The sequence below is a fragment of the Stegodyphus dumicola genome, chromosome X1, assembly GCF_044657685.1.
Source record: "Stegodyphus dumicola isolate Sdum_Otavi_A_Nest chromosome X1, ASM4465768v1".
Taxonomy (NCBI): domain Eukaryota; kingdom Metazoa; phylum Arthropoda; class Arachnida; order Araneae; family Eresidae; genus Stegodyphus; species Stegodyphus dumicola.
In genome coordinates this window covers 104,622,986-104,630,037 of record NC_140780.1, presented here as the reverse complement: position 1 = coordinate 104,630,037, position 7,052 = coordinate 104,622,986, and the positions used below count along the sequence as shown (strand labels likewise).

Genomic DNA, 7,052 nt, shown 5'->3' with positions numbered 1-7,052 from the left:
AATTCTGATATAGCAGATTTCTTAACATCTGAAGGTATAAATTGGAAACTAATTCCACCTAGAGCACCAAATTTCGGTGGTTTATGAGAAGCAGGTATTAAGTCATTTAAATACCATCTTCAGCGTACAATCGGCAGTTATAAATTAACTTTAGAAGAATTTTGGACTGTTGTCACACAGATTGAAGGTATTCTCAATTCTCGTCCAATTTTACCCTTATCAACAGATGCAGATGACTTTGAAGCCTTAACGCCGGGTCATTTCTTAATTGGACGTTCCATTACTTCATATCCTGAACCAGATTTGTCTCATCTTACAGATAATAGACTTTCTAAATGGCAAGTTATTACCAAGTTCCTTCAAGTTATTTGGAAACGTTGGCAAACTGATTATTTAAATCATCTACAACAACGCACCAAATGGTTTATTAATAAAGAAAATTTAAAGGCAGGTATGTTAGTTGTGTTAAAGGAAGATAATCTTCCGCCATTTAAATGGTCTTTAGCAAGAATTCTAGAAGTTTTACCTGGTAAAGATAATAAGGCCAGAGTTGTTAAAGTGAAAACATCAAATGGTGTGTATATTCGATGTATTAGTAAAATTTGTTTATTACCTATCCAGGATAATAATGCTTAGTTTACATTATTATGTTCTTATTGAAAATTGTGCTTTACATTAAACTGGAACTGTTTAAAGAATAAGTTCGATTGTAGCATAGTGAATGTTTATGTTCTTAAAATGTTACATTATTTTATATTATATTCATGATGAAAGATTATCTATTAGCTTTCATATTGTATTGTAGAATTAGTTGTTCTTGATTTGTTAAATTGTATGTTTGTTTGTAATTTACATGTTGAAATTTGTAATTTCAACGGGCGGCGGCATGTTAAGTTAGAATATAGCGCCACCTATTGGATAGGAAGAGAAACTCTCACTTGGCCATCTGGATTCGGCTAAGCAACATGCCAGAGCATGTATTAGATGTGAATAGTTAATTACTGTAAATAAATTAGTTAGTTCTTTTGCTATACAGTCCACTTATTAGTTTAGAACCATAGTACAATAGGTTTACTTTGAATTACATTTTTAAAAATTGTTAAGCTTCATATAAATGATTAGTTTAAAAATTCGTAAAACAGTAATGAAACAATAAAAGAAACTTTTATAAAAGAATATACGTAGGGTAAACTGGGCAAATATGGGCACCAAAACATTTAATTGAAAATATACTGCACTAAAACACTTTTCATTTCTCTGAAATTAATATATTTCAAACTTCAGAGTATGATCTTTCTAATGGTATATTAACAAACTCTTATTGCTATGTGTATAAAGAAGCTCCACAACAAATTCTGCAATTGCTCATATTTGACTAATATTAAGTAATACGGGCACGATTACAGGAAATTTGGACAGGTTGAATTATTAAAAAGATAAGAAAAACTGTCACCTCTACATTTATCTTTTCCAAAGAGAAGTACATTTTTATACAAATTATAAGTTTGGCAAATGATAAGAAGTAAAATTAAACTTTTGTTACGGAACAAATTGTATCACAAAAAATGTTTAAGTTTTTATATATAAATTAAAAACAATTGAATAGTGAAAATAAAATAAACTATTAAATTAACACAAATTATTACAAACTTAAGAACTCTTAATGAGGACTTGTACTATATGCTACACTCATTACAATAGGAAGAGTTACTCTCTAACTCGACACATTCTTCATGGAACCAGGATGAACAAGAGCAACAACATTGCACCTATTTCTGTCCTTGTAAACATACATGATTACTTTAATTACCTCGTGAAAAGAAAATATCATGACAATTTGGTACTGCCCATATTTGCTCTAGTAACATTATTCGATAGTCGGCATTACTGCTGTCGAAGGGAGAAAGAACGACACCGCCCGCTATTGCCAAAGGATATTACTCACATTGTATTGCAGCCATTTATAGGTTTCATGTAAAATTAATTTATTTTTCGTGTTAAAGCTTAAGTAAGGTAACTCAAATTAAACAGCAACCCTAATTTGAAATATCAGATAGTTGTACTTACATTAGAAATGGTCCGTTTGCACTTCCATTTGAACAGCACAACAACACAAACTATTGGGTTGTTTGGAAAGTAATTTCGTTTTTTTTGGGGGGGAGGAACATGAAAGACAATTTTCGTATAATGAATAAATATTTTATTAAATTATATATTGGCCATTCTGGTCCAGCTCTTTTGACATCTTTCTGGCAGTAACATGATTCCCCGCTCGTAAAAGTTTTGGTCCTTGCTGACAAAAAACTGATTCAGGTGGTTTTTGACATCTTCATTTGAGGTAAAGGTTTTATCATCCAAAAAATTTTGCAGGGACCGGAACAAATAATAATCGGAAGTCGCCAGATCTGGAGAATATGGTGGGTGTTGCAGTATGTCCCATTCAAGCTGTAAAAGCTTTTGGCAAGTGACCAAACTTGTATGAGGTCTCGCATTATCCTGGTGGACCACTACACCCTTCCTGTTGGTTAATTTTGGCCTCTTCTGTTTAAGTGCATCATTCAATTTGTCCAGCTGATGACAATAGACTTCCGAATTAATAGTTGTATTGTCCGGTAAAAGCTAAAAATAAACGATTCCTTTGAAATATCCCACCAAACGGACAGCATCACCTTTTTTTGGTGAATGTTGGCTTTTGAAACGCTTTGAGCCGGTTCATCTTTTCTGCTCCATGACCTCTTGCGTTTCACATTGTTTTATACGACCCATTTTTCGTCCCCAGTAATAATCCGCTTCAAAAATGGATCATTTTCCTGACGTTTGAGGAGCGAATCACACACGTCAACGCGACGACACAAATTTCGCTCCGTAAGAACATGGGGCACCCACACATCGAGCTTCGAGGTTAAGCCCAGGCCTTTCAAGTGGCCATAAACAGTCGAATTCGACAAATTTAACCTCTCACCGATCTCTCGTGTGGTTATTCGCCGATTTGCATCAACTAATGCCTTTATCGCATCTTTGTCAGCTTCGACCGGCCTTCCAGACCGTGGTGCATCTTCGACATCAAAATTGCCGGATCGAAACTTTGCAAACCAGTTCTGGCCCTGGCGTACTGTTAACACGCCTTCTCCATACACATCCGTCAATTTTTTTCTCGCTTGGACAGCATTTTTACCTTTACTGAAGTAAAAAAATAAAATATGACGAAAATGCTGCTTATTGCTCTCCATATTTAAAAGGGCACCAACCAAAAACTGTTGCGTAGAATTAATAGAACTTTTTCACACACAAGCCTTGTAATATCAGCTCTCAAGACATATAATGGTTATGCGGCTTAAGTGTGAAGTTGGTTTCGAAAAAATGTAATTAAGTCCTCTGACGGGAAAAAACGAAATTACTTTCCGAACAACCCAATAAATTACACAGTAGCCATGACACTCGAGCATTACCAGCGCCGCAGTGCGAATGCACCAACTCAAAACCATTACTTGTTATATGAGCATTTGCTTAAATGTGGCCATTATTTCTCAAGTTTACCCTAACGTTAGATATTGCACACACATAAAATGAAAACTTCAGTGCAGCACATAAGCAAATATATTAAGTAAATTCAGAAATAAAACCAATAATAATAATAATAATGGGTAATCTACTAACTTAATTTAGAAGCACCTACAGTGTAAAGAATACGAATATAAACATAATAGGTATAAGTGTGTTGACATTAGTAATAGCGAGCGTTTATTTCAATGAACAAAATATAAAATTACATTACAATAAATACGAACTTACGGAGTATTTCTTCTCCTCGATACCACGTGCAAACATTCCACTCAATATCACACGGCAAAGAAATGGCTTCCCACTTGAGATTACAAACCTCTAGAACATCACGTGGACTAGCTTTGACGTCACACTTGTTTTTGCAACCTGGCCGTTGCTTTATATATTTAGGAGGCAATAGTACAGCACAAAATAGGCTCATATTACCCATGTAAGGTTTTCCCCTAATCGGAGTATCTGAGGTGCCTGTAATAGCGGGATAACGTTCCTGCTGACACAGGCCTATCCAGCAGTATCAAAGTATCACAAAATGCGCATGTTTTTCCAAAAACGTCACCACGAAACTTCTGCCATCAAAAGTCACTGCAAGGTTCACTAATGCTCGCATCACATCCACGATAAACCCAAAACCTTCTATGGGACTTGCTGGTGTCGGTGCAGCCTGTGATCTTGGGTGGGGGAGACTAAAATTTAAATTCAGTTGAGGCATTGTTTGTTCGTTTATTCGGGCGTAACTATGGAGTTTGACTTGCTTTGGTAACATGAACTAGAATCCCAACAGATCTGGAGCGAATTATGGCTGGGTCTGAGGTTAACGACAGAGACTTAAGAAGGTTAAAATAACCTTTTTATTAAATCATAATTTCAACATAAAACGCACTTCTTGTGCTGACCCCCACTAGATCTGTTGAAACTTATAGTAAGAGTCAAATATGAATTTAAAACTAGGCCTACTAGTCAAGGGCTACACAAGTGATTTTAAATTCTAAATTGGCTCAGAACTTCTTAACGGCGTAGCAATTAAACGTTGGCTGCAAAAACGCAAAGCCGAAGAATTACATTCTTATCAGAGTTGGCGAAACCTAGTAACGTGGCCTCGAGAGGCAGAAACACCCTCGGTCTTATAATCTAAACATCTCAGTTTAAATATTCTGTAACTGTTTTACATTTTTGCTGAGGAAACGGGAAAGAATAAGTTATAGTAAAAGACTAAATCATAGTAACTGGGTAATTAAAATAATAATATCCCTTCAATGTGATAAACCTTTCGAAGAATAAAATGAAGAAATCGGCATATTTCCTACAAATGCTGAAATGAGGGATGCCCTCTGAATAAGTAACAACATTAGGGATGCAACATCTGTTAAATATTTTCTTGAATCTATATAATATATATGGATTCAAGAAAATATTTAACATATATATATATATGCAGTTTTTAAATTAATTTTAGCATAACAGCAACAGACAATTCACTATTAATGACTTTTCCTAGTTAAAATGTTGTGAAAGTGTTTATATGTTTCTAGTTACACTTATATTAAATTAGTTAAATTCCATTATACTTTGGAGGACAGTTTTTTCTCTTCATTTAATGTTACGATTCTGTTAATGCTATCAAAATAATCGTGAACAAACGTTTAAGCGAAGTCTATTGTACTTTGTTTTGCATGCTTGAAAAATCTATGTAGATGACAAGCTCATCAACAATTAGTAGAATTCGATCACAGATTAAAGGAAAAAAAAGTCTCCTTTACAGGGAATGTTAGTTGGCACTTGAATATGTTTCTTCCTAACTCAAAAAGAATTCCGATTAATATGAAGTATTTTATCGTTATGAATATTGTATTCGAAAAACTGAAAGAATTTAATTCAGATCAAGTGCATTAATTTGTTTCTGAAGCATTAAAATCAGTTCACGAAAGTAAGTTAAGGCTAAATTAAGACTATAAAGATAAAATGTAAAATATGTTACTTTTTATTTCTCTACATTGTAACTAAATAGCGGGTTCTTATTGTTCATACCGATAGGTAGAAGAACAAATTCATAAGTTTTAAGCATTCAAAACGCCTAGAAACTGATGATCCAAAGGGATTCAAAATATCACATAGCATCTTTCTACGTAAAAATAGCCAGAGATTAACAAGAACTCTTTTTTTCTCATCTCCTATGTTTTTGCCTCTGTAGCTAAACTTATCTTGTTTTATATCGTCAAGATGTCTTGCACTTCAGCACCCAACTGACATGTGATGACGGATCCTAATGAATGGCTAAATTGCCACGAGAATGCAGGATAATGCACAAATCGGTTGCGCTCTACCTGCGTCGCCCAGGCAACGCCGCTTTCACGTCTAGTATTACTAGATTTCGTTAAATGTAATGAAGTTCTCTGCTCTACAACAACTATTAAAAATTCCTTTTAAATGAACAAAAACTGAACAGGATTGTATATTATTGTACCTTCCTCTATATTATATTACTTAACAACTATAAATTGCTCGTTAGAATTTTTTAGTATATAGGAAACAAAAATACCAAAGACGCGTTTTTTTCCAAAGAGCCGTTGATATGACAATCTTAAAAAGCGGTGAAACTGATTTAGAATAAACGTATGCGAGAGAATCAAAATATGGCTGTTTGTCTGTAATATCGTAGCTAAAAACACTCCCAGCTGATAAGCAGTCCCAGGGTCAAACGTCAACTGGACACTAGCATTCTTTATTACTAGGGTTTGTTCTAAAATTACAGTTGCTAACTTCTAAGTAACGTAGATTTAGAAGTTCTAACTGCCAGTAGTAGTCTTAACTGTATTAAATACCATTTTATGCTATATAAAATTGATAAACAGTTAATATTTAGAGAAAGAGCTAGCTTTCCGATTTATACAATTGCCAGTCATTCAAATACTTTGGACTGAATTTCCAAAACTAGTAAGATATTACTACATATTTCTGGAAATTTGTAGTTACAGAATAATAATTAATTATAAAGTAAAGTTATTTTATGCAAACTTTAAATTAGCATGAAAATGGTTAAAAAACTGTATTTTAAATTTTTCTCTTAATTTATTGTCGAACAAGAAGGCGTACAATTGAGTTCATTCGTGAAGTATTAAATTATATATATATGTAAACAGTTTTTATAAAATCTAATTCAGACTAAAAGCCAGAAACAAGAAAAAGTGAGGAAGTCTATGTATAACATTCTTCTCGTCTTCCGTCTTATGGCAACAGCAAAGAAATAATCTTATTGAATTTAAAATAGGAGAAAATTTTATAACGTTCAAAAACTTTATTCTTCAATATAAGGAAAAGATTTCTAAGATATTTTTACTTAAGACCACAACCAGCATACTTAATAAATTGGCAAAAATAAAAGATCAAAGAAAAGGCCAAAATATTGGGTAATGGGAGAAATAAATGAAGATAAGAGTATGAAGAAAAGCAAGTTTTAAATAAAACCGTGATGTGGATAGTGGACGAAATTT

The 7,052-nt window shown here is 33.5% G+C and overlaps 1 pseudogene; it reads right to left on the bottom strand.

The window, feature by feature from the left end:
- Window positions 1-2,753: 2,753 nt before the first annotated feature.
- LOC146993232 (histone-lysine N-methyltransferase SETMAR pseudogene) lies at window positions 2,754-3,230 on the bottom strand (annotated as a pseudogene).
- Between the last annotated feature and the right edge of the window lie 3,822 nt (window positions 3,231-7,052).